The sequence below is a fragment of the Leiobunum rupestre genome, chromosome 1 (assembly GCF_980474605.1).
Source record: "Leiobunum rupestre chromosome 1, qqLeiRupe1.1.hap1, whole genome shotgun sequence".
Taxonomy (NCBI): Eukaryota; Metazoa; Arthropoda; class Arachnida; order Opiliones; family Sclerosomatidae; genus Leiobunum; species Leiobunum rupestre.
Window position 1 is genome coordinate 61,831,749 of NC_143384.1, and position 16,897 is coordinate 61,848,645.

At 41.2% G+C, this 16,897-nt stretch overlaps 89 non-coding genes across 89 annotated transcripts; all 89 read left to right on the forward strand.

The window, feature by feature from the left end:
* Positions 1-52: 52 nt before the first annotated feature.
* On the forward strand, positions 53-134 carry TRNAS-UGA (transfer RNA serine (anticodon UGA)). Its single transcript has one exon. It is a non-coding gene; the product is annotated as a tRNA-Ser (tRNA).
* A 76-nt stretch (positions 135-210) lies between these two features.
* On the forward strand, positions 211-292 carry TRNAS-UGA (transfer RNA serine (anticodon UGA)). Its single transcript has one exon. It is a non-coding gene; the product is annotated as a tRNA-Ser (tRNA).
* A 224-nt stretch (positions 293-516) lies between these two features.
* On the forward strand, positions 517-598 carry TRNAS-UGA (transfer RNA serine (anticodon UGA)). Its single transcript has one exon. It is a non-coding gene; the product is annotated as a tRNA-Ser (tRNA).
* Positions 599-674: 76 nt separating this feature from the next.
* Positions 675-756, forward strand: TRNAS-UGA (transfer RNA serine (anticodon UGA)). The gene has a single exon. It is a non-coding gene; the product is annotated as a tRNA-Ser (tRNA).
* A 76-nt stretch (positions 757-832) lies between these two features.
* On the forward strand, positions 833-914 carry TRNAA-GGC (transfer RNA alanine (anticodon GGC)). Its single transcript has one exon. It is a non-coding gene; the product is annotated as a tRNA-Ala (tRNA).
* A 76-nt stretch (positions 915-990) lies between these two features.
* TRNAS-UGA (transfer RNA serine (anticodon UGA)) lies at positions 991-1,072 on the forward strand. Its single transcript has one exon. It is a non-coding gene; the product is annotated as a tRNA-Ser (tRNA).
* Positions 1,073-1,148: 76 nt separating this feature from the next.
* On the forward strand, positions 1,149-1,230 carry TRNAS-UGA (transfer RNA serine (anticodon UGA)). Its single transcript has one exon. It is a non-coding gene; the product is annotated as a tRNA-Ser (tRNA).
* Positions 1,231-1,464: 234 nt separating this feature from the next.
* Positions 1,465-1,546, forward strand: TRNAS-UGA (transfer RNA serine (anticodon UGA)). Its single transcript has one exon. It is a non-coding gene; the product is annotated as a tRNA-Ser (tRNA).
* A 76-nt stretch (positions 1,547-1,622) lies between these two features.
* Positions 1,623-1,704, forward strand: TRNAA-UGC (transfer RNA alanine (anticodon UGC)). Its single transcript has one exon. It is a non-coding gene; the product is annotated as a tRNA-Ala (tRNA).
* A 76-nt stretch (positions 1,705-1,780) lies between these two features.
* Positions 1,781-1,862, forward strand: TRNAS-UGA (transfer RNA serine (anticodon UGA)). Its single transcript has one exon. It is a non-coding gene; the product is annotated as a tRNA-Ser (tRNA).
* A 76-nt stretch (positions 1,863-1,938) lies between these two features.
* On the forward strand, positions 1,939-2,020 carry TRNAS-UGA (transfer RNA serine (anticodon UGA)). Its single transcript has one exon. It is a non-coding gene; the product is annotated as a tRNA-Ser (tRNA).
* A 224-nt stretch (positions 2,021-2,244) lies between these two features.
* TRNAA-UGC (transfer RNA alanine (anticodon UGC)) lies at positions 2,245-2,326 on the forward strand. The gene has a single exon. It is a non-coding gene; the product is annotated as a tRNA-Ala (tRNA).
* Positions 2,327-2,402: 76 nt separating this feature from the next.
* On the forward strand, positions 2,403-2,484 carry TRNAS-UGA (transfer RNA serine (anticodon UGA)). Its single transcript has one exon. It is a non-coding gene; the product is annotated as a tRNA-Ser (tRNA).
* Positions 2,485-2,560: 76 nt separating this feature from the next.
* On the forward strand, positions 2,561-2,642 carry TRNAS-UGA (transfer RNA serine (anticodon UGA)). Its single transcript has one exon. It is a non-coding gene; the product is annotated as a tRNA-Ser (tRNA).
* Positions 2,643-2,718: 76 nt separating this feature from the next.
* TRNAS-UGA (transfer RNA serine (anticodon UGA)) lies at positions 2,719-2,800 on the forward strand. Its single transcript has one exon. It is a non-coding gene; the product is annotated as a tRNA-Ser (tRNA).
* A 70-nt stretch (positions 2,801-2,870) lies between these two features.
* On the forward strand, positions 2,871-2,952 carry TRNAS-UGA (transfer RNA serine (anticodon UGA)). The gene has a single exon. It is a non-coding gene; the product is annotated as a tRNA-Ser (tRNA).
* A 76-nt stretch (positions 2,953-3,028) lies between these two features.
* Positions 3,029-3,110, forward strand: TRNAA-UGC (transfer RNA alanine (anticodon UGC)). The gene has a single exon. It is a non-coding gene; the product is annotated as a tRNA-Ala (tRNA).
* Positions 3,111-3,186: 76 nt separating this feature from the next.
* TRNAS-UGA (transfer RNA serine (anticodon UGA)) lies at positions 3,187-3,268 on the forward strand. Its single transcript has one exon. It is a non-coding gene; the product is annotated as a tRNA-Ser (tRNA).
* A 76-nt stretch (positions 3,269-3,344) lies between these two features.
* On the forward strand, positions 3,345-3,426 carry TRNAS-UGA (transfer RNA serine (anticodon UGA)). Its single transcript has one exon. It is a non-coding gene; the product is annotated as a tRNA-Ser (tRNA).
* A 224-nt stretch (positions 3,427-3,650) lies between these two features.
* On the forward strand, positions 3,651-3,732 carry TRNAA-GGC (transfer RNA alanine (anticodon GGC)). The gene has a single exon. It is a non-coding gene; the product is annotated as a tRNA-Ala (tRNA).
* A 224-nt stretch (positions 3,733-3,956) lies between these two features.
* On the forward strand, positions 3,957-4,038 carry TRNAA-GGC (transfer RNA alanine (anticodon GGC)). The gene has a single exon. It is a non-coding gene; the product is annotated as a tRNA-Ala (tRNA).
* A 76-nt stretch (positions 4,039-4,114) lies between these two features.
* Positions 4,115-4,196, forward strand: TRNAS-UGA (transfer RNA serine (anticodon UGA)). Its single transcript has one exon. It is a non-coding gene; the product is annotated as a tRNA-Ser (tRNA).
* Positions 4,197-4,272: 76 nt separating this feature from the next.
* TRNAS-UGA (transfer RNA serine (anticodon UGA)) lies at positions 4,273-4,354 on the forward strand. Its single transcript has one exon. It is a non-coding gene; the product is annotated as a tRNA-Ser (tRNA).
* A 234-nt stretch (positions 4,355-4,588) lies between these two features.
* On the forward strand, positions 4,589-4,670 carry TRNAS-UGA (transfer RNA serine (anticodon UGA)). The gene has a single exon. It is a non-coding gene; the product is annotated as a tRNA-Ser (tRNA).
* A 76-nt stretch (positions 4,671-4,746) lies between these two features.
* On the forward strand, positions 4,747-4,828 carry TRNAS-UGA (transfer RNA serine (anticodon UGA)). The gene has a single exon. It is a non-coding gene; the product is annotated as a tRNA-Ser (tRNA).
* Positions 4,829-4,904: 76 nt separating this feature from the next.
* Positions 4,905-4,986, forward strand: TRNAS-UGA (transfer RNA serine (anticodon UGA)). Its single transcript has one exon. It is a non-coding gene; the product is annotated as a tRNA-Ser (tRNA).
* A 70-nt stretch (positions 4,987-5,056) lies between these two features.
* On the forward strand, positions 5,057-5,138 carry TRNAS-UGA (transfer RNA serine (anticodon UGA)). Its single transcript has one exon. It is a non-coding gene; the product is annotated as a tRNA-Ser (tRNA).
* Positions 5,139-5,214: 76 nt separating this feature from the next.
* On the forward strand, positions 5,215-5,296 carry TRNAS-UGA (transfer RNA serine (anticodon UGA)). Its single transcript has one exon. It is a non-coding gene; the product is annotated as a tRNA-Ser (tRNA).
* A 224-nt stretch (positions 5,297-5,520) lies between these two features.
* Positions 5,521-5,602, forward strand: TRNAA-UGC (transfer RNA alanine (anticodon UGC)). The gene has a single exon. It is a non-coding gene; the product is annotated as a tRNA-Ala (tRNA).
* Positions 5,603-5,678: 76 nt separating this feature from the next.
* On the forward strand, positions 5,679-5,760 carry TRNAS-UGA (transfer RNA serine (anticodon UGA)). The gene has a single exon. It is a non-coding gene; the product is annotated as a tRNA-Ser (tRNA).
* A 76-nt stretch (positions 5,761-5,836) lies between these two features.
* TRNAS-UGA (transfer RNA serine (anticodon UGA)) lies at positions 5,837-5,918 on the forward strand. The gene has a single exon. It is a non-coding gene; the product is annotated as a tRNA-Ser (tRNA).
* A 76-nt stretch (positions 5,919-5,994) lies between these two features.
* TRNAS-UGA (transfer RNA serine (anticodon UGA)) lies at positions 5,995-6,076 on the forward strand. Its single transcript has one exon. It is a non-coding gene; the product is annotated as a tRNA-Ser (tRNA).
* Positions 6,077-6,152: 76 nt separating this feature from the next.
* TRNAS-UGA (transfer RNA serine (anticodon UGA)) lies at positions 6,153-6,234 on the forward strand. The gene has a single exon. It is a non-coding gene; the product is annotated as a tRNA-Ser (tRNA).
* Positions 6,235-6,458: 224 nt separating this feature from the next.
* On the forward strand, positions 6,459-6,540 carry TRNAA-UGC (transfer RNA alanine (anticodon UGC)). The gene has a single exon. It is a non-coding gene; the product is annotated as a tRNA-Ala (tRNA).
* A 76-nt stretch (positions 6,541-6,616) lies between these two features.
* TRNAS-UGA (transfer RNA serine (anticodon UGA)) lies at positions 6,617-6,698 on the forward strand. Its single transcript has one exon. It is a non-coding gene; the product is annotated as a tRNA-Ser (tRNA).
* A 76-nt stretch (positions 6,699-6,774) lies between these two features.
* TRNAS-UGA (transfer RNA serine (anticodon UGA)) lies at positions 6,775-6,856 on the forward strand. The gene has a single exon. It is a non-coding gene; the product is annotated as a tRNA-Ser (tRNA).
* Positions 6,857-6,932: 76 nt separating this feature from the next.
* On the forward strand, positions 6,933-7,014 carry TRNAS-UGA (transfer RNA serine (anticodon UGA)). The gene has a single exon. It is a non-coding gene; the product is annotated as a tRNA-Ser (tRNA).
* A 70-nt stretch (positions 7,015-7,084) lies between these two features.
* TRNAS-UGA (transfer RNA serine (anticodon UGA)) lies at positions 7,085-7,166 on the forward strand. Its single transcript has one exon. It is a non-coding gene; the product is annotated as a tRNA-Ser (tRNA).
* A 76-nt stretch (positions 7,167-7,242) lies between these two features.
* TRNAS-UGA (transfer RNA serine (anticodon UGA)) lies at positions 7,243-7,324 on the forward strand. The gene has a single exon. It is a non-coding gene; the product is annotated as a tRNA-Ser (tRNA).
* Positions 7,325-7,548: 224 nt separating this feature from the next.
* TRNAS-UGA (transfer RNA serine (anticodon UGA)) lies at positions 7,549-7,630 on the forward strand. Its single transcript has one exon. It is a non-coding gene; the product is annotated as a tRNA-Ser (tRNA).
* Positions 7,631-7,854: 224 nt separating this feature from the next.
* Positions 7,855-7,936, forward strand: TRNAA-UGC (transfer RNA alanine (anticodon UGC)). The gene has a single exon. It is a non-coding gene; the product is annotated as a tRNA-Ala (tRNA).
* Positions 7,937-8,002: 66 nt separating this feature from the next.
* Positions 8,003-8,084, forward strand: TRNAS-UGA (transfer RNA serine (anticodon UGA)). Its single transcript has one exon. It is a non-coding gene; the product is annotated as a tRNA-Ser (tRNA).
* A 76-nt stretch (positions 8,085-8,160) lies between these two features.
* TRNAS-UGA (transfer RNA serine (anticodon UGA)) lies at positions 8,161-8,242 on the forward strand. Its single transcript has one exon. It is a non-coding gene; the product is annotated as a tRNA-Ser (tRNA).
* Positions 8,243-8,318: 76 nt separating this feature from the next.
* TRNAS-UGA (transfer RNA serine (anticodon UGA)) lies at positions 8,319-8,400 on the forward strand. Its single transcript has one exon. It is a non-coding gene; the product is annotated as a tRNA-Ser (tRNA).
* A 76-nt stretch (positions 8,401-8,476) lies between these two features.
* TRNAS-UGA (transfer RNA serine (anticodon UGA)) lies at positions 8,477-8,558 on the forward strand. The gene has a single exon. It is a non-coding gene; the product is annotated as a tRNA-Ser (tRNA).
* Positions 8,559-8,940: 382 nt separating this feature from the next.
* TRNAA-UGC (transfer RNA alanine (anticodon UGC)) lies at positions 8,941-9,022 on the forward strand. Its single transcript has one exon. It is a non-coding gene; the product is annotated as a tRNA-Ala (tRNA).
* A 76-nt stretch (positions 9,023-9,098) lies between these two features.
* TRNAS-UGA (transfer RNA serine (anticodon UGA)) lies at positions 9,099-9,180 on the forward strand. The gene has a single exon. It is a non-coding gene; the product is annotated as a tRNA-Ser (tRNA).
* A 76-nt stretch (positions 9,181-9,256) lies between these two features.
* On the forward strand, positions 9,257-9,338 carry TRNAS-UGA (transfer RNA serine (anticodon UGA)). The gene has a single exon. It is a non-coding gene; the product is annotated as a tRNA-Ser (tRNA).
* A 66-nt stretch (positions 9,339-9,404) lies between these two features.
* TRNAS-UGA (transfer RNA serine (anticodon UGA)) lies at positions 9,405-9,486 on the forward strand. The gene has a single exon. It is a non-coding gene; the product is annotated as a tRNA-Ser (tRNA).
* Positions 9,487-9,562: 76 nt separating this feature from the next.
* Positions 9,563-9,644, forward strand: TRNAA-UGC (transfer RNA alanine (anticodon UGC)). Its single transcript has one exon. It is a non-coding gene; the product is annotated as a tRNA-Ala (tRNA).
* A 66-nt stretch (positions 9,645-9,710) lies between these two features.
* On the forward strand, positions 9,711-9,792 carry TRNAS-UGA (transfer RNA serine (anticodon UGA)). Its single transcript has one exon. It is a non-coding gene; the product is annotated as a tRNA-Ser (tRNA).
* A 76-nt stretch (positions 9,793-9,868) lies between these two features.
* On the forward strand, positions 9,869-9,950 carry TRNAS-UGA (transfer RNA serine (anticodon UGA)). The gene has a single exon. It is a non-coding gene; the product is annotated as a tRNA-Ser (tRNA).
* A 76-nt stretch (positions 9,951-10,026) lies between these two features.
* Positions 10,027-10,108, forward strand: TRNAS-UGA (transfer RNA serine (anticodon UGA)). Its single transcript has one exon. It is a non-coding gene; the product is annotated as a tRNA-Ser (tRNA).
* Positions 10,109-10,184: 76 nt separating this feature from the next.
* TRNAS-UGA (transfer RNA serine (anticodon UGA)) lies at positions 10,185-10,266 on the forward strand. Its single transcript has one exon. It is a non-coding gene; the product is annotated as a tRNA-Ser (tRNA).
* A 382-nt stretch (positions 10,267-10,648) lies between these two features.
* Positions 10,649-10,730, forward strand: TRNAA-UGC (transfer RNA alanine (anticodon UGC)). The gene has a single exon. It is a non-coding gene; the product is annotated as a tRNA-Ala (tRNA).
* Positions 10,731-10,806: 76 nt separating this feature from the next.
* On the forward strand, positions 10,807-10,888 carry TRNAS-UGA (transfer RNA serine (anticodon UGA)). The gene has a single exon. It is a non-coding gene; the product is annotated as a tRNA-Ser (tRNA).
* Positions 10,889-10,964: 76 nt separating this feature from the next.
* On the forward strand, positions 10,965-11,046 carry TRNAS-UGA (transfer RNA serine (anticodon UGA)). Its single transcript has one exon. It is a non-coding gene; the product is annotated as a tRNA-Ser (tRNA).
* A 76-nt stretch (positions 11,047-11,122) lies between these two features.
* On the forward strand, positions 11,123-11,204 carry TRNAS-UGA (transfer RNA serine (anticodon UGA)). Its single transcript has one exon. It is a non-coding gene; the product is annotated as a tRNA-Ser (tRNA).
* Positions 11,205-11,274: 70 nt separating this feature from the next.
* Positions 11,275-11,356, forward strand: TRNAS-UGA (transfer RNA serine (anticodon UGA)). The gene has a single exon. It is a non-coding gene; the product is annotated as a tRNA-Ser (tRNA).
* A 76-nt stretch (positions 11,357-11,432) lies between these two features.
* TRNAS-UGA (transfer RNA serine (anticodon UGA)) lies at positions 11,433-11,514 on the forward strand. The gene has a single exon. It is a non-coding gene; the product is annotated as a tRNA-Ser (tRNA).
* A 224-nt stretch (positions 11,515-11,738) lies between these two features.
* Positions 11,739-11,820, forward strand: TRNAA-UGC (transfer RNA alanine (anticodon UGC)). Its single transcript has one exon. It is a non-coding gene; the product is annotated as a tRNA-Ala (tRNA).
* Positions 11,821-11,896: 76 nt separating this feature from the next.
* On the forward strand, positions 11,897-11,978 carry TRNAS-UGA (transfer RNA serine (anticodon UGA)). The gene has a single exon. It is a non-coding gene; the product is annotated as a tRNA-Ser (tRNA).
* Positions 11,979-12,212: 234 nt separating this feature from the next.
* On the forward strand, positions 12,213-12,294 carry TRNAS-UGA (transfer RNA serine (anticodon UGA)). The gene has a single exon. It is a non-coding gene; the product is annotated as a tRNA-Ser (tRNA).
* Positions 12,295-12,370: 76 nt separating this feature from the next.
* TRNAS-UGA (transfer RNA serine (anticodon UGA)) lies at positions 12,371-12,452 on the forward strand. Its single transcript has one exon. It is a non-coding gene; the product is annotated as a tRNA-Ser (tRNA).
* A 76-nt stretch (positions 12,453-12,528) lies between these two features.
* TRNAS-UGA (transfer RNA serine (anticodon UGA)) lies at positions 12,529-12,610 on the forward strand. Its single transcript has one exon. It is a non-coding gene; the product is annotated as a tRNA-Ser (tRNA).
* A 76-nt stretch (positions 12,611-12,686) lies between these two features.
* Positions 12,687-12,768, forward strand: TRNAS-UGA (transfer RNA serine (anticodon UGA)). The gene has a single exon. It is a non-coding gene; the product is annotated as a tRNA-Ser (tRNA).
* Positions 12,769-12,992: 224 nt separating this feature from the next.
* Positions 12,993-13,074, forward strand: TRNAS-UGA (transfer RNA serine (anticodon UGA)). Its single transcript has one exon. It is a non-coding gene; the product is annotated as a tRNA-Ser (tRNA).
* Positions 13,075-13,308: 234 nt separating this feature from the next.
* Positions 13,309-13,390, forward strand: TRNAS-UGA (transfer RNA serine (anticodon UGA)). The gene has a single exon. It is a non-coding gene; the product is annotated as a tRNA-Ser (tRNA).
* A 76-nt stretch (positions 13,391-13,466) lies between these two features.
* Positions 13,467-13,548, forward strand: TRNAS-UGA (transfer RNA serine (anticodon UGA)). Its single transcript has one exon. It is a non-coding gene; the product is annotated as a tRNA-Ser (tRNA).
* Positions 13,549-13,624: 76 nt separating this feature from the next.
* On the forward strand, positions 13,625-13,706 carry TRNAS-UGA (transfer RNA serine (anticodon UGA)). Its single transcript has one exon. It is a non-coding gene; the product is annotated as a tRNA-Ser (tRNA).
* Positions 13,707-13,782: 76 nt separating this feature from the next.
* On the forward strand, positions 13,783-13,864 carry TRNAS-UGA (transfer RNA serine (anticodon UGA)). The gene has a single exon. It is a non-coding gene; the product is annotated as a tRNA-Ser (tRNA).
* Positions 13,865-13,940: 76 nt separating this feature from the next.
* On the forward strand, positions 13,941-14,022 carry TRNAS-UGA (transfer RNA serine (anticodon UGA)). Its single transcript has one exon. It is a non-coding gene; the product is annotated as a tRNA-Ser (tRNA).
* Positions 14,023-14,098: 76 nt separating this feature from the next.
* Positions 14,099-14,180, forward strand: TRNAS-UGA (transfer RNA serine (anticodon UGA)). The gene has a single exon. It is a non-coding gene; the product is annotated as a tRNA-Ser (tRNA).
* Positions 14,181-14,256: 76 nt separating this feature from the next.
* On the forward strand, positions 14,257-14,338 carry TRNAS-UGA (transfer RNA serine (anticodon UGA)). The gene has a single exon. It is a non-coding gene; the product is annotated as a tRNA-Ser (tRNA).
* A 76-nt stretch (positions 14,339-14,414) lies between these two features.
* On the forward strand, positions 14,415-14,496 carry TRNAS-UGA (transfer RNA serine (anticodon UGA)). The gene has a single exon. It is a non-coding gene; the product is annotated as a tRNA-Ser (tRNA).
* A 76-nt stretch (positions 14,497-14,572) lies between these two features.
* TRNAS-UGA (transfer RNA serine (anticodon UGA)) lies at positions 14,573-14,654 on the forward strand. Its single transcript has one exon. It is a non-coding gene; the product is annotated as a tRNA-Ser (tRNA).
* A 76-nt stretch (positions 14,655-14,730) lies between these two features.
* On the forward strand, positions 14,731-14,812 carry TRNAS-UGA (transfer RNA serine (anticodon UGA)). Its single transcript has one exon. It is a non-coding gene; the product is annotated as a tRNA-Ser (tRNA).
* Positions 14,813-14,888: 76 nt separating this feature from the next.
* TRNAS-UGA (transfer RNA serine (anticodon UGA)) lies at positions 14,889-14,970 on the forward strand. The gene has a single exon. It is a non-coding gene; the product is annotated as a tRNA-Ser (tRNA).
* A 75-nt stretch (positions 14,971-15,045) lies between these two features.
* TRNAS-UGA (transfer RNA serine (anticodon UGA)) lies at positions 15,046-15,127 on the forward strand. The gene has a single exon. It is a non-coding gene; the product is annotated as a tRNA-Ser (tRNA).
* Positions 15,128-15,203: 76 nt separating this feature from the next.
* TRNAS-UGA (transfer RNA serine (anticodon UGA)) lies at positions 15,204-15,285 on the forward strand. The gene has a single exon. It is a non-coding gene; the product is annotated as a tRNA-Ser (tRNA).
* A 76-nt stretch (positions 15,286-15,361) lies between these two features.
* TRNAS-UGA (transfer RNA serine (anticodon UGA)) lies at positions 15,362-15,443 on the forward strand. Its single transcript has one exon. It is a non-coding gene; the product is annotated as a tRNA-Ser (tRNA).
* A 76-nt stretch (positions 15,444-15,519) lies between these two features.
* TRNAS-UGA (transfer RNA serine (anticodon UGA)) lies at positions 15,520-15,601 on the forward strand. The gene has a single exon. It is a non-coding gene; the product is annotated as a tRNA-Ser (tRNA).
* Positions 15,602-15,677: 76 nt separating this feature from the next.
* Positions 15,678-15,759, forward strand: TRNAS-UGA (transfer RNA serine (anticodon UGA)). Its single transcript has one exon. It is a non-coding gene; the product is annotated as a tRNA-Ser (tRNA).
* Positions 15,760-15,835: 76 nt separating this feature from the next.
* TRNAS-UGA (transfer RNA serine (anticodon UGA)) lies at positions 15,836-15,917 on the forward strand. Its single transcript has one exon. It is a non-coding gene; the product is annotated as a tRNA-Ser (tRNA).
* A 76-nt stretch (positions 15,918-15,993) lies between these two features.
* TRNAS-UGA (transfer RNA serine (anticodon UGA)) lies at positions 15,994-16,075 on the forward strand. The gene has a single exon. It is a non-coding gene; the product is annotated as a tRNA-Ser (tRNA).
* Positions 16,076-16,151: 76 nt separating this feature from the next.
* Positions 16,152-16,233, forward strand: TRNAS-UGA (transfer RNA serine (anticodon UGA)). The gene has a single exon. It is a non-coding gene; the product is annotated as a tRNA-Ser (tRNA).
* Positions 16,234-16,309: 76 nt separating this feature from the next.
* TRNAS-UGA (transfer RNA serine (anticodon UGA)) lies at positions 16,310-16,391 on the forward strand. The gene has a single exon. It is a non-coding gene; the product is annotated as a tRNA-Ser (tRNA).
* A 76-nt stretch (positions 16,392-16,467) lies between these two features.
* TRNAS-UGA (transfer RNA serine (anticodon UGA)) lies at positions 16,468-16,549 on the forward strand. The gene has a single exon. It is a non-coding gene; the product is annotated as a tRNA-Ser (tRNA).
* Positions 16,550-16,783: 234 nt separating this feature from the next.
* Positions 16,784-16,865, forward strand: TRNAS-UGA (transfer RNA serine (anticodon UGA)). Its single transcript has one exon. It is a non-coding gene; the product is annotated as a tRNA-Ser (tRNA).
* The last annotated feature ends 32 nt before the right edge of the window (positions 16,866-16,897 follow it).

Consider the following 16,897-nt stretch of genomic DNA (forward strand, 5'->3'; position numbering starts at 1 on the left):
AAGAACGTCAAATATTTAAATTTAATAGCTCTCAAATTTAGGTCATTAACAAGCAGTCGTGGCCGAGTAGTTAAGGCGACAGACTTGAAATCTGTTGGGATCTTCCCGCGCAGGTTCGAATCCTGTCGACTGCGGACGTAGCATTAAATGGCACTTATAAGAACGTCAAATATTTAAATTTAATAGTTCTCAAATTTAGGTCAATAACAAGCAGTCGTGGCCGAGTGGTAAAGGCGACAGACTTGAAATCTGTTGGGATCTTCCCGCGCAGGTTCGAATCCTGTCGACTGCGGACGTAGCATTAAATGGCACTTATAAGAACGTCAAATATTTAAATTTAATAGTTCTCAAATTTAGGTCAATAACAAGCAGTCGTGGCCGAGTGGTTAAGGCGACAGACTTGAAATCTGTTGGGATCATCCCGCGCAGGTTTGACTGTGGACGTAGCATTAAATGGCCCTTATAAGAACGTCAAATATTTAAATTTAATAGTTCTCAAATTTAGGTCAATAACAAGCAGTCGTGGCCGAGTGGTTAAGGCGACAGACTTGAAATCTGTTGGGATCTTCCCGCGCAGGTTCGAATCCTGTCGACTACGGACATAGCATTAAATGGCATTTATAAGAACGTAAAATATTTTAATTTAATGGTTCTCAAATTTAGGTCATTAGCAAGCAGCCGTGGCCGAGTGGTTAAGGCGACAGACTTGAAATCTGTTGGGATCTTCCCGCGCAGGTTCGACTCCTGTCGACTGCGGACATAACATTAAATGGCACTTATAAGAACGTCAAATATTTAAATTTAATAGTTCTCAAATTTAGGTCAATAACAAGCAGTCGTGGCCGAGTGGTTAAGGCGACAGACTGGCAATCTGTTGGGATCTTCCCGCGTAGGTTCGAATCCTGTCGACTGCGGACGTAGCATTAAATGGCACTTATAAGAACGTCAAATATTTAAATTTAATAGTTCTCAAATTTAGGTCAATAACAAGCAGTCGTGGCCGAGTGGTTAAGGCGACAGACTTGAAATCTGTTGGGATCTTCCCGCGCAGGTTCAAATCCTCTCGACTGCGGACATAACATTAAATGGCATTTATAAGAACGTCAAATATTTCAATTTAATAGTTCTCAAATTTAGGTCATTAACAAGCAGTCGTGGCCGAGTGGTTAAGGCGACAGACTTGAAATCTGTTGGGATCTTCCCGCGCAGGTTCGAATCCTGTCGACTGCGGACATAGCATAAAATGGCTTTTATATGAACATCAAATATTTAAATTTAATAGTTCTCAAATTTAGGTCATTAACAAGCAGTCGTGGCCGAGTAATTAAGGCGACAGACTTGAAATCTGTTGGGATATTCCCCCGCAGGTTCGAATCCTGTCGACTGCGGACGTAGCATTAAATGGCGCTTATAAGAACGTCAAATATTTAAATTTAATAGTTCTCAAATTAAGGTCAATAACAAGCAGTCGTGGCCGAGTGGTTAAGGCGACAGACTTGAATTCTGTTGGGATCATCCCGCGCAGGTTTGAATCCTGTCGACTGCGGACGTCGCATTAAATGGCACTTATAAGAACGTCAAATATTTAAATTTAATAGTTCTCAAATTTAGGTCAATAACAAGCAGTCGTGGCCGAGTGGTTAAGGCGACAGACTTGCAATCTGTTGGGATCTTCCCGCGCAGGTTCGAATCCTATCGACTGCGGACATAACATTAAATGGCATTTATAAGAACGTCAAATATTTAAATTTAATAGTTCTCAAATTAAGGTCATTAACAAGCAGTCGTGGCCGAGTGGTTAAGGCGACACACTTGAAATATGTTGGGATCTTCCCGCGCAGGTTCGAATCCTGTCGACTGCGGACAAAGCATAAAATGGCTTTGATATGAACATCAAATATTTAAATTTAAAAGTTCTCAAATTTAGGTCATTAACAAGCAGTCGTGGCCGAGTAGTTAAGGCGACAGACTTGAAATCTGTTGGGATCTTCCCGCGTAGGTTCGAATCCTGTCGACTGCGGACGTAGCATTAAATGGCACTTATAAGAACGTCAAATATTTAAATTTAATAGTTCTCAAATTAAGGTCAATAACAAGCAGTCGTGGCCGAGTGGTTTAGGCTCAAGACTTGAAATCTCTTGGGATCTTCCTGCGCGGGTTTGACTGCGGACGTAGCATTAAATGGCACTTATAAGAACGTCAAATATTTAAATTTAATAGTTCTCAAATGTAGGTCAATAACAAGCAGTCGTGGCCGAGTGGTTAAGGCGACAGACTTGCAATCTGTTGGGATCTTCCCGCGTAGGTTCGAATCCTGTCGACTGCGGACGTAGCATTAAATGGCACTTATAAGAACGTCAAATATTTAAATTTAATAGTTCTCAAATTTAGGTCAATAACAAGCAGTCGTGGCCGAGTGGTTAAGGCGACAGACTTGAAATCTGTTGGGATCTTCCCGCGCAGGTTCGAATCCTCTCGACTGCGGACATAACATTAAATGGCATTTATAAGAACGTCAAATATTTCAATTTAATAGTTCTCAAATTTAGGTCATTAACAAGCAGTCGTGGCCGAGTGGTTAAGGCGACAGACTTGAAATCTGTTGGGATCTTCCCGCGCAGTTTCGAATCCTGTCGACTGCGGACATAGCATAAAATGGCTTTTATATAACCATCAAATATTTAAATTTAAAAGTTCTCAAATTTTGGTCATTAACAAGCAGTCGTGGCCGAGTAGTTAAGGCGACAGACTTGAAATCTGTTGGGATCTTCCCGCGCAGGTTCGAATCCTGTCGACTGCGGACGTAGCATTAAATGGCACTTATAAGAACGTCAAAAATGTAATAGTTCTCAAATTTAGGTCATTAACAAGCAGTCGTGGCCGAGTAGTTAAGGCGACAGACTTGAAATCTGTTGGGATCTTCCCGCGCAGGTTCGAATCCTGTCGACTGCGGACGTAGCATTAAATGGCACTTATAAGAACGTCAAATATTTAAATTTAATAGTTCTCAAATTTAGGTCAATAACAAGCAGTCGTGGCCGAGTGGTTAAGGCGACAGACTTGCAATCTGTTGGGATCTTCCCGCGTAGGTTCGAATCCTGTAGACTGCGGACGTAGCATTAAATGGCACTTATAAGAACGTCAAATATTTAAATTTAATAGTTCTCAAATTTAGGTCAATAACAAGCAGTCGTGGCCGAGTGGTTAAGGCGACAGACTTGAAATCTGTTGGGATCTTCCCGCGCAGGTTCGAATCCTCTCGACTGCGGACATAACATTAAATGGCATTTATAAGAACGTCAAATATTTCAATTTAATAGTTCTCAAATTTAGGTCATTAACAAGCAGTCGTGGCCGAGTGGTTACGGCGACAGACTTGAAATCTGTTGGGATCTTCCCGCGTAGGTTCGAATCCTGTCGACTGCGGACGTAGCATTAAATGGCACTTATAAGAACGTCAAATATTTAAATTTAATAGTTCTCAAATTAAGGTCAATAACAAGCAGTCGTGGCCGAGTGATTTAGGCTCAAGACTTGAAATCTGTTGGGATCTTCCTGCGCGGGTTTGACTGCGGACGTAGCATTAAATGGCACTTATAAGAACGTCAAATATTTAAATTTAATAGTTCTCAAATTTAGGTCAATAACAAGCAGTCGTGGCCGAGTGGTTAAGGCGACAGACTGGCAATCTGTTGGGATCTTCCCGCGTAGGTTCGAATCCTGTCGACTGCGGACGTAGCATTAAATGGCACTTATAAGAACGTCAAATATTTAAATTTAATAGTTCTCAAATTAAGGTCAATAACAAGCAGTCGTGGCCGAGTGGTTTAGGCTCAAGACTTGAAATCTGTTGGGATCTTCCTGCGCGGGTTTGACTGCGGACGTAGCATTAAATGGCACTTATAAGAACGTCATATATTTGAATTTAATAGTTCTCAAATTTAGGTCAATAACAAGCAGTCGTGGCCGAGTGGTTAAGGCGACAGACTGGCAATCTGTTGGGATCTTCCCGCGTAGGTTCGAATCCTGTCGACTGCGGACGTAGCATTAAATGGCAGTTATAAGAACGTCAAATATTTAAATTTAATAGTTCTCAAATTTAGGTCAATAACAAGCAGTCGTGGCCGAGTGGTTAAGGCGACAGACTTGAAATCTGTTGGGATCTTCCCGCGCAGGTTCAAATCCTCTCGACTGCGGACATAACATTAAATGGCATTTATAAGAACGTCAAATATTTCAATTTAATAGTTCTCAAATTTAGGTCATTAACAAGCAGTCGTGGCCGAGTGGTTAAGGCGACAGACTTGAAATCTGTTGGGATCTTCCCGCGCAGGTTCGAATCCTGTCGACTGCGGACATAGCATAAAATGGCTTTTATATGAACATCAAATATTTAAATTTAATAGTTCTCAAATTTAGGTCATTAACAAGCAGTCGTGGCCGAGTAATTAAGGCGACAGACTTGAAATCTGTTGTGATATTCCCGCGCAGGTTCGAATCCTGTCGGCTGCGGACATAGCATAAAATGGTTTTTATATGAACATCAAATATTTAAATTTAATAGTTCTCAAATTTAGGTCAATAACAAGCAGTCGTGGCCGAGTGGTTAAGGCGACAGACTTGAAATCTGTTGGGATCTTCCCGCGCAGGTTCAAATCCTCTCGACTGCGGACATAACATTAAATGGCGCTTATAAGAACGTCAAATATTTAAATTTAATAGTTCTCAAATTTAGGTCAATAACAAGCAGTCGTGGCCGAGTGGTTAAGGCGACAGACTTGAAATCTGTTGGGATCTTCCCGCGCAGGTTCGAATCCTCTCGACTGCGGACATAACATTAAATGGCATTTATAAGAACGTCAAATATTTAAATTTAAAAGTTCTCAAATTTAGGTCATTAACAAGCAGTCGTGGCCGAGTAGTTAAGGCGACAGACTTGAAATCTGTTGGGATCTTCCCGCGCAGGTTCGAATCCTGTCGACTGCGGACGTAGCATTAAATGGCACTTATAAGAACGTCAAAAATGTAATAGTTCTCAAATTTAGGTCAATAACAAGCAGTCGTGGCCGAGTGGTTAAGGCGACAGACTTGAAATCTGTTGGGAACTTCCCGCGCAGGTTCGAATCCTGTCGACTACGGACATAGCATTAAATGGCATTTATAAGAACGTAAAATATTTTAATTTAATGGTTCTCAAATTAAGGTCATTAGCAAGCAGTCGTGGCCGAGTGGTTAAGGCGACAGACTTGAAATCTGTTGGGATCTTCCCGCGCAGGTTCGAATCCTGTCGACTGCGGACATAACATTAAATGGCATTTATAAGAACGTCAAATATTTAAATTTAATAGTTCTCAAATTTAGGTCATTAACAAGCAGTCGTGGCCGAGTGGTTTAGGCTCAAGACTTGAAATCTGATGGGATCTTCCTGCGCGGGTTTGACTGCGGACGTAGCATTAAATGGCACTTATAAGAACGTCAAATATTTAAATTTAATAGTTCTCAAATTTAGGTCAATAACAAGCAGTCGTGGCCGAGTGGTTAAGGCGACAGACTTGCAATCTGTTGGGATCTTCCCGCGCAGGTTCGAATCCTGTCGACTGCGGACATAACATTAAATGGCATTTATAAGAACGTCAAATATTTAAATTTAATAGTTCTCAAATTTAGGTCATCAGCAAGCAGTCGTGGCCGAGTGGTTAAGGCGACAGACTTGAAATCTGTTGGGATCTTCCCGCGCAGGTTCGAATCCTGTCGACTGCGGACATAACATTAAATGGCATTTATAAGAACGTCAAATATTTAAATATAATAGTTCTCAAATTTAGGTCATTTACAAGCAGTCGTGGCCGAGTAGTTAAGGCGACAGACTTGAAATCTGTTGGGATCTTCCCGCGTAGGTTCGAATCCTGTCGACTGCGGACGTAGCATTAAATGGCACTTATAAGAACGTCAAATATTTAAATTTAATAGTTCTCAAATTAAGGTCAATAACAAGCAGTCGTGGCCGAGTGGTTAAGGCGACAGACTTGAAATCTGTTGGGAGCTTCCCGCGCAGGTTCGAATCCTCTCGACTGCGGACATAACATTAAATGGCATTTATAAGAACGTCAAATATTTCAATTTAATAGTTCTCAAATTTAGGTCATTAACAAGCAGTCGTGGCCGAGTGGTTAAGGCGACAGACTTGAAATCTGTTGGGATCTTCCTGCGCGGGTTCGAATCCTGTCGACTGCGGACGTAGCATTTAATGGCACTTATAAGAACGTCAAATATTTCAATTTAATAGTTCTCAAATTTAGGTCATTAACAAGCAGTCATGGCCGAGTGGTTTAGGCTCAAGACTTGAAATCTGTTGGGATCTTCCTGCGCGGGTTTGACTGCGGACGTAGCATTAAATGGCACTTATAAGAACGTCAAATATTTCAATTTAATAGTTCTCAAATTTAGGTCAATAACAAGCAGTCGTGGCCGAGTGGTTAAGGCGACAGACTTGCAATCTGTTGGGATCTTCCCGCGTAGGTTCGAATCCTGTCGACTGCGGACGTAGCATTAAATGGCACTTATAAGAACGTCAAATATTTAAATTTAATAGTTCTCAAATTTAGGTCAATAACAAGCAGTCGTGGCCGAGTGGTTAAGGCGACAGACTTGAAATCTGTTGGGATCTTCCCGCGCAGGTTCGAATCCTCTCGACTGCGGACATAACATTAAATGGCATTTATAAGAACGTCAAATATTTCAATTTAATAGTTCTCAAATTTAGGTCATTAACAAGCAGTCGTGGCCGAGTGGTTAAGGCGACAGACTTGAAATCTGTTGGGATCTTCCCGCGCAGTTTCGAATCCTGTCGACTGCGGACATAGCATAAAATGGCTTTTATCTAACCATCAAATATTTAAATTTAAAAGTTCTCAAATTTAGGTCATTAACAAGCAGTCGTGGCCGAGTAGTTAAGGCGACAGACTTGAAATCTGTTGGGATCTTCCCGCGCAGGTTCGAATCCTGTCGACTGCGGACGTAGCATTAAAAGGCACTTATAAGAACGTCAAAAATGTAATAGTTCTCAAATTTAGGTCAATAACAAGCAGTCGTGGCCGAGTGGTTAAGGCGACAGACTTGAAATCTGTTGGGATCTTCCCGCGCAGGTTCGAATCCTGTCGACTACGGACATAGCATTAAATGGAATTTATAAGAACGTAAAATATTTTAATTTAATGGTTCTCAAATTTAGGTCATTAGCAAGCAGTCGTGGCCGAGTGGTTAAGGCGACAGACTTGAAATCTGTTGGGATCTTCCCGCGCAGGTTCGAATCCTGTCGACTGCGGACATAACATTAAATGGCATTTATTAGAACGTCAAATATTTAAATTTAATAGTTCTCAAATTTAGGTCATTAACAAGCAGTCGTGGCCGAGTGGTTTAGGCTCAAGACTTGAAATCTGATGGGATCTTCCTGCGCGGGTTTGACTGCGGACGTAGCATTAAATGGCACTTATAAGAACGTCAAATATTTAAATTTAATAGTTCTCAAATTAAGGTCAATAACAAGCAGTCGTGGCCGAGTGGTTAAGGCGACAGACTTGAAATCTGTTGGGAGCTTCCCGCGCAGGTTCGAATCCTCTCGACTGCGGACATAACATTAAATGGCATTTATAAGAACGTCAAATATTTCAATTTAATAGTTCTCAAATTTAGGTCATTAACAAGCAGTCGTGGCCGAGTGGTTAAGGCGACAGACTTGAAATCTGTTGGGATCTTCCTGCGCGGGTTTGACTGCGGACGTAGCATTAAATGGCACTTATAAGAACGTCAAATATTTAAATTTAATAGTTCTCAAATTTAGGTCAATAACAAGCAGTCGTGGCCGAGTGGTTAAGGCGACAGACTTGCAATCTGTTGGGATCTTCCCGCGTAGGTTCGAATCCTGTCGACTGCGGACGTGGCACTTATAAGAACGTCAAATATTTAAATTTAATAGTTCTCAAATTTAGGTCAATAACAAGCAGTCGTGGCCGAGTGGTTAAGGCGACAGACTTGAAATCTGTTGGGAGCTTCCCGCGCAGGTTCGAATCCTCTCGACTGCGGACATAACATTAAATGGCATTTATAAGAACGTCAAATATTTCAATTTAATAGTTCTCAAATTAAGGTCATTAACAAGCAGTCGTGGCCGAGTGGTTAAGGCGACAGACTTGAAATCTGTTGGGATCTTCCCTCGTAGGTTCGAATCCTGTCGACTGCGGACGTAGCATTTAATGGCACTTATAAGAACGTCAAATATTTAAATTTAATAGTTCTCAAATTTAGGTCAATAACAAGCAGTCGTGGCCGAGTGGTTAAGGCGACAGACTTGAAATCTGTTGGGAGCTTCCCGCGCAGGTTCGAATCCTCTCGACTGCGGACATAACATTAAATGGCATTTATAAGAACGTCAAATATTTCAATTTAATAGTTCTCAAATTTAGGTCATTAACAAGCAGTCGTGGCCGAGTGGTTAAGGCGACAGACTTGAAATCTGTTGGGATCTTCCCTCGTAGGTTCGAATCCTGTCGACTGCGGACGTAGCATTAAATGGCACTTATAAGAACGTCAAATATTTTAATTTAATAGTTCTCAAATTAAGGTCATTAACAAGCAGTCGTGGCCAAGTGGTTTAGGCTCAAGACTTGAAATCTGTTGGGATCTTCCCTCGTAGGTTCGAATCCTGTCGACTGCGGACGTAGCATTAAATGACACTTATAAGAACGTCAAATATTTTAATTTAATAGTTCTCAAATTAAGGTCAATAACAAGCAGTCGTGGCCGAGTGGTTTAGGCTCAAGACTTGAAATCTGTTGGGATCTTCCTGCGCGGGTTTGACTGCGGACGTAGCATTAAATGGCACTTATAAGAACGTCAAATATTTCAATTTAATAGTTCTCAAATTTAGGTCAATAACAAGCAGTCGTGGCCGAGTGGTTAAGGCGACAGACTTGCAATCTGTTGGGATCTTCCCGCGTAGGTTCGAATCCTGTCGACTGCGGACGTAGCAATAAATGGCACTTATAAGAACGTCAAATATTTAAATTTAATAGTTCTCAAATTTAGGTCAATAACAAGCAGTCGTGGCCGAGTGGTTAAGGCGACAGACTTGAAATCTGTTGGGATCTTCCCGCGCAGGTTCGAATCCTCTCGACTGCGGACATAACATTAAATGGCATTTATAAGAACGTCAAATATTTCAATTTAATAGTTCTCAAATTTAGGTCATTAACAAGCAGTCGTGGCCGAGTGGTTAAGGCGACAGACTTGAAATCTGTTGGGATCTTCCCGCGCAGTTTCGAATCCTGTCGACTGCGGACGTGGCACTTATAAGAACGTCAAATATTTAAATTTAATAGTTCTCAAATTTAGGTCAATAACAAGCAGTCGTGGCCGAGTGGTTAAGGCGACAGACTTGAAATCTGTTGGGAGCTTCCCGCGCAGGTTCGAATCCTCTCGACTGCGGACATAACATTAAATGGCATTTATAAGAACGTCAAATATTTAAATTTAATAGTTCTCAAATTTAGGTCAATAACAAGCAGTCGTGGCCGAGTGGTTAAGGCGACAGACTTGCAATCTGTTGGGATCTTCCCGCGTAGGTACGAATCCTGTCGACTGCGGACGTGGCACTTATAAGAACGTCAAATACTTAAATTTAATAGTTCTCAAATTTAGGTCAATAACAAGCAGTCGTGGCCGAGTGGTTAAGGCGACAGACTTGAAATCTGTTGGGAGCTTCCCGCGCAGGTTCGAATCCTCTCGACTGCGGACATAACATTAAATGGCATTTATAAGAACGTCAAATATTTCAATTTAATAGTTCTCAAATTTAGGTCATTAACAAGCAGTCGTGGCCGAGTGGTTAAGGCGACAGACTTGAAATCTGTTGGGATCTTCCCTCGTAGGTTCGAATCCTGTCGACTGCGGACGTAGCATTTAATGGCACTTATAAGAACGTCAAATATTTAAATTTAATAGTTCTCAAATTTAGGTCAATAACAAGCAGTCGTGGCCGAGTGGTTAAGGCGACAGACTTGAAATCTGTTGGGAGCTTCCCGCGCAGGTTCGAATCCTCTCGACTGCGGACATAACATTAAATGGCATTTATAAGAACGTCAAATATTTCAATTTAATAGTTCTCAAATTTAGGTCATTAACAAGCAGTCGTGGCCGAGTGGTTAAGGCGACAGACTTGAAATCTGTTGGGATCTTCCCTCGTAGGTTCGAATCCTGTCGACTGCGGACGTAGCATTAAATGGCACTTATAAGAACGTCAAATATTTTAATTTAATAGTTCTCAAATTAAGGTCAATAACAAGCAGTCGTGGCCAAGTGGTTTAGGCTCAAGACTTGAAATCTGTTGGAATCTTCCCTCGTAGGTTCGAATCCTGTCGACTGCGGACGTAGCATTAAATGGCACTTATAAGAACGTCAAATATTTTAATTTAATAGTTCTCAAATTAAGGTCAATAACAAGCAGTCGTGGCCGAGTGGTTTAGGCTCAAGACTTGAAATCTGTTGGGATCTTCCTGCGCGGGTTTGACTGCGGACGTAGCATTAAATGGCACTTATAAGAACGTCAAATATTTCAATTTAATAGTTCTCAAATTTAGGTCAATAACAAGCAGTCGTGGCCGAGTGGTTAAGGCGACAGACTTGCAATCTGTTGGGATCTTCCCGCGTAGGTTCGAATCCTGTCGACTGCGGACGTAGCATTAAATGGCACTTATAAGAACGTCAAATATTTAAATTTAATAGTTCTCAAATTTAGGTCAATAACAAGCAGTCGTGGCCGAGTGGTTAAGGCGACAGACTTGAAATCTGTTGGGATCTTCCCGCGCAGGTTCGAATCCTCTCGACTGCGGACATAACATTAAATGGCATTTATAAGAACGTCAAATATTTCAATTTAATAGTTCTCAAATTTAGGTCATTAACAAGCAGTCGTGGCCGAGTGGTTAAGGCGACAGACTTGAAATCTGTTGGGATCTTCCCGCGCAGTTTCGAATCCTGTCGACTGCGGACATAGCATAAAATGGCTTTTATCTAACCATCAAATATTTAAATTTAAAAGTTCTCAAATTTAGGTCATTAACAAGCAGTCGTGGCCGAGTAGTTAAGGCGACAGACTTGAAATCTGTTGGGATCTTCCCGCGCAGGTTCGAATCCTGTCGACTGCGGACGTAGCATTAAATGGCACTTATAAGAACGTCAAAAATGTAATAGTTCTCAAATTTAGGTCAATAACAAGCAGTCGTGGCCGAGTGGTTAAGGCGACAGACTTGAAATCTGTTGGGATCTTCCCGCGCAGGTTCGAATCCTGTCGACTACGGACATAGCATTAAATGGCATTTATAAGAACGTAAAATATTTTAATTTAATGGTTCTCAAATTTAGGTCATTAGCAAGCAGTCGTGGCCGAGTGGTTAAGGCGACAGACTTGAAATCTGTTGGGATCTTCCCGCGCAGGTTCGAATCCTGTCGACTGCGGACATAACATTAAATGGCATTTATAAGAACGTCAAATATTTAAATTTAATAGTTCTCAAATTTAGGTCATTAACAAGCAGTCGTGGCCGAGTGGTTTAGGCTCAAGACTTGAAATCTGATGGGATCTTCCTGCGCGGGTTTGACTGCGGACGTAGCATTAAATGGCACTTATAAGAACGTCAAATATTTAAATTTAATAGTTCTCAAATTTAGGTCAATAACAAGCAGTCGTGGCCGAGTGGTTAAGGCGACAGACTTGCAATCTGTTGGGATCTTCCCGCGCAGGTTCGAATCCTGTCGACTGCGGACATAACATTAAATGGCATTTATAAGAACGTCAAATATTTAAATTTAATAGTTCTCAAATTTAGGTCATTAGCAAGCAGTCGTGGCCGAGTGGTTAAGGCGACAGACTTGAAATCTGTTGGGATCTTCCCGCGCAGGTTCGAATCCTGTCGACTGCGGACGTAGCATTAAATGGCACTTATAAGAACGTCAAATATTTAAATTTAATAGTTCTCAAATTTAGGTCATTAACAAGCAGTCGTGGCCGAGTAGTTAAGGCGACAGACTTGAAATCTGTTGGGATCTTAACGCGCAGGTTCGAATCCTGTCGACTGCGGACGTAGCATTAAATGGCACTTATAAGAACGTCAAATATTTAAATTTAATAGTTCTCAAATTTAGGTCAATAACAAGCAGTCGTGGCCGAGTGGTTAAGGCGACAGACTTGAAATCTGTTGGGATCTTCCCGCGCAGGTTCGAATCCTGTCGACTACGGACATAGCATTAAATGGCATTTATAAGAACGTAAAATATTTTAATTTAATGGTTCTCAAATTTAGGTCATTAGCAAGCAGTCGTGGCCGAGTGGTTAAGGCGACAGACTTGAAATCTGTTGGGATCTTCCCGCGCAGGTTCGACTCCTGTCGACTGCGGACATAACATTAAATGGCATTTATAAGAACGTCAAATATTTAAATTTAATAGTTCTCAAATTTAGGTCATTAACAAGCAGTCGTGGCCGAGTGGTTAAGGCGACAGACTTGAAATCTGTTGGGATCTTCCCGCGCAGGTTCGAATCCTGTCGACTGCGGACATAGCATAAAATGGATTTTATATGAACATCAAATATTTAAATTTAAAAGTTCTCAAATTTAGGTCATTAACAAGCAGTCGTGGCCGAGTAGTTAAGGCGACAGACTTGAAATCTGTTGGGATCTTCCCGCGCAGGTTCGAATCCTGTCGACTGCGGACGTAGAATTAAATGGCAATTATAAGAACGTCAAATATTTAAATTTAATAGTTCTCAAATTAAGGTCAATAACAAGCAGTCGTGGCCGAGTGGTTTAGGCTCAAGACTTGAAATCTGTTGGGATCTTCCTGCGCGGGTTTGACTGCGGACGTAGCATTAAATGGCATTTATAAGAACGTCAAATATTTCAATTTAATAGTTCTCAAATTTAGGTTATTAACAAGCAGTCGTGGCCGAGTGGTTAAGGCGACAGACTTGAAATCTGTTGGGATCTTCCCGCGCAGGTTTGAATCCTGTCGACTGCGGACATAGCATAAAATGGCTTTTATATGAACATCAAATATTTAAATTTAAAATTTCTCAATTTCAGGTCATTAACAAGCAGTCGTGGCCGAGTAGTTAAGGCGACAGTCTTGAAATATGTTGGGATCTTCCCGCGCAGGTTCGAATCCCGTCGACTGCGGAGGTAGCATTAAATGGCACTTATAAGAACGTCAAATATTTAAATTTAATAGTTTTCAAATTTAGGTCAATAACAAGCAGTCGTGGCTGAGTGGTTAAGGCGACAGACTTGAAATCTGTTGGGATCTTCCCACGCAGGTTCGAATCCTGTCGACTGCGGAGGTAGCATTACATGGCACTTATAAGAACGTCAAATATTTAAATTTAATAGTTCTCAACTTTAGGTCAATAACAAGCAGTCGTGGCCGAGTGGTTAAGGCGACAGACTTGAAATCTGTTGGGATCTTCCCGCACAGGTTCGAATCCTGTCGACTGCGGACATAGCATAAAATGGCTATTATATGAACATCAAATATTTAAATTTAAAAGTTCTCAAATTTAGGTCATTAACAAGCAGTCGTGGCCGAGTAGTTAAGGCGACAGACTTGAAATCTGTTGGGATCTTCCCGCGCAGGTTCGAATCCTGTCGACTGCGGAGGTAGCATTACATGGCACTTATAAGAACATCAAATATTTAAATTTAAAAGTTCTCAAATTTAGGTCATTAACAAGCAGTCGTGGCCGAGTAGTTAAGGCGACAGACTTGAAATCTGTTGGGATCTTCCCGCGCAGGTTCGAATCCTGTCGACTGCGGAAGTAGCATTAAATGGCACTTATAAGAACGTCAAATATTTAAATTTAATAGTTCTCAAATTTAGGTCAATAACAAGCAGTCGTGGCCGAGTGGTTAAGGCGACAGACTTGAAATCTGTTGGGATCTTCCCGCGCAGGTTCGAATCCTGTCGACTGCGGACTTAGCATTAAATGGCACTTATAAGAACGTCAAATATTTAAATTTAATAGTTCTCAAATTTAGGTCATTAACAAGCAGTCGTGGCTGAGTAGTTAAGGCGACAGACTTGAAATCTGTTGGGATCTTCCCGCGCAGGTTCGAATCCTGTCGACTGCGGACGTAGCATTAAGTGGCACTTATAAGAACGTCAAATATTTAAATTTAATAGTTCTCAAATTTAGGTCAATAACAAGCAGTCGTGGCCGAGTGGTTAAGGCGACAGACTTGAAATCTGTTGGGATCTTCCCGCGCAGGTTCGAATCCTGTCGACTACGGACATAGCATTAAATGGCATTTATAAGAACGTAAAATATTTTAATTTAATGGTTCTCAAATTTAGGTCATTAGCAAGCAGTCGTGGCCGAGTGGTTAAGGCGACAGACTTGAAATCTGTTGGGATCTTCCCGCGCAGGTTCGACTCCTGTCGACTGCGGACATAACATTAAATGGCATTTATAAGAACGTCAAATATTTAAATTTAATAGTTCTCAAATTTAGGTCATTAACAAGCAGTCGTGGCCGAGTAGTTAAGGCGACAGACTTGAAATCTGTTGGGATCTTCCCGCGCAGGTTCGAATCCTGTCGACTGCGGACATAACATTAAATGGCATTTATAAGAACGTCAAATATTTAAATTTAATAGTTCTCAAATTTAGGTCATTAACAAGCAGTCGTGGCCGAGTGTTTAAGGCGACAGACTTGAAATCTGTTGGGATCTTCCCGCGCAGGTTCGAATCCTGTCGACTGCGGATATATCATAAAATGGCTTTTATATGAACATCAAATATTTAAATTTAAAAGTTCTCAAAATTAGGTCATTAACAAGCAGTCGTGGCCGAGTGGTTAAGGCGACAGACTTGAAATCTGTTGGGATCTTCCCGCGCAGGTTCGAATCCTGTCGACTGCGACATAGCATTAAATGGCATTTATAAGAACGTCAAATATTTAACTTAAATAGTTCTCAAATTTAGGTCATTAACAAGCAGTCGTGGCCGAGTAGTTAAGGCGACAGACTTGAAATCTGTTGGGATCTTCCCGCGCAGGTTCGAATCCTGTCGACTGCGGAGGTAGCATTACATGGCACTTATAAGAACATCAAATATTTAAATTTAAAAGTTCTCAAATTTAGGTCATTAACAAGCAGTCGTGGCCGAGTAGTTAAGGCGACAGACTTGAAATCTGTTGGGATCTTCCCGCGCAGGTTCGAATCCTGTCGACTGCGGAAGTAGCATTAAATGGCACTTATAAGAACGTCAAATATTTAAATTTAATAGTTCTCAAATTTAGGTCAATAACAAGCAGTCGTGGCCGAGTGGTTAAGGCGACAGACTTGAAATCTGTTGGGATCTTCCCGCGCAGGTTCGAATCCTGTCGACTGCGGACTTAGCATTAAATGGCACTTATAAGAACGTCAAATATTTAAATTTAATAGTTCTCAAATTTAGGTCATTAACAAGCAGTCGTGGCTGAGTAGTTAAGGCGACAGACTTGAAATCTGTTGGGATCTTCCCGCGCAGGTTCGAATCCTGTCGACTGCGGACGTAGCATTAAATGGCACTTATAAGAACGTCAAATATTTAAATTTAATAGTTCTCAAATTTAGGTCAATAACAAGCAGTCGTGGCCGAGTGGTTAAGGCGACAGACTTGAAATCTGTTGGGATCTTCCCGCGCAGGTTCGAATCCTGTCGACTACGGACATAGCATTAAATGGCATTTATAAGAACGTAAAATATTTTAATTTAATGGTTCTCAAATTTAGGTCATTAGCAAGCAGTCGTGGCCGAGTGGTTAAGGCGACAGACTTGAAATCTGTTGGGATCTTCCCGCGCAGGTTCGACTCCTGTCGACTGCGGACATAACATTAAATGGCATTTATAAGAACGTCAAATATTTAAATTTAATAGTTCTCAAATTTAGGTCATTAACAAGCAGTCGTGGCCGAGTAGTTAAGGCGACAGACTTGAAATCTGTTGGGATCTTCCCGCGCAGGTTCGAATCCTGTCGACTGCGGACATAACATTAAATGGCATTTATAAGAACGTCAAATATTTAAATTTAATAGTTCTCAAATTTAGGTCATTAACAAGCAGTCGTGGCCGAGTGTTTAAGGCGACAGACTTGAAATCTGTTGGGATCTTCCCGCGCAGGTTCGAATCCTGTCGACTGCGGATATATCATAAAATGGCTTTTATATGAACATCAAATATTTAAATTTAAAAGTTCTCAAATTTAGGTCATTAACAAGCAGTCGTGGCCGAGTAGTTAAGGCGACAGACTTGAAATCTGTTGGGATCTTCCCGCGCAGGTTCGAATCCTGTCGACTACGGACATAGCATTAAATGGCATTTATAAGAACGTAAAATATTTTAATTTAATGGTTCTCAAATTTAGGTCATTAGCAAGCAGTCGTGGCCGAGTGGTTAAGGCGACAGACTTGAAATCTGTTGGGATCTTCCCGCGCAGGTTCGACTCCTGTCGACTGCGGACATAACATTAAATGGCATTTATAAGAACGTCAAATATTTAAATTTAATAGTTCTCAAATTTAGGTCATTAACAAGCAGTCGTGGCCGAGTAGTTATGGCGACAGACTTGAAATCTGTTGGGATCTTCCCGCGCAGGTTCGAATCCTGTCAACTGCGGACATAACATTAAATGGCATTTATAAGAACGTCAAATATTTAAATTTAATAGTTCTCAAATTTAGGTCATTAACAAGCAGTCGTGGCCGAGTGTTTAAGGCGACAGACTTGAAATCTGTTGGGATCTTCCCGCGCAGGTTCGAATCCTGTCGACTGCGGATATATCATAAAATGGCTTTTATATGAACAT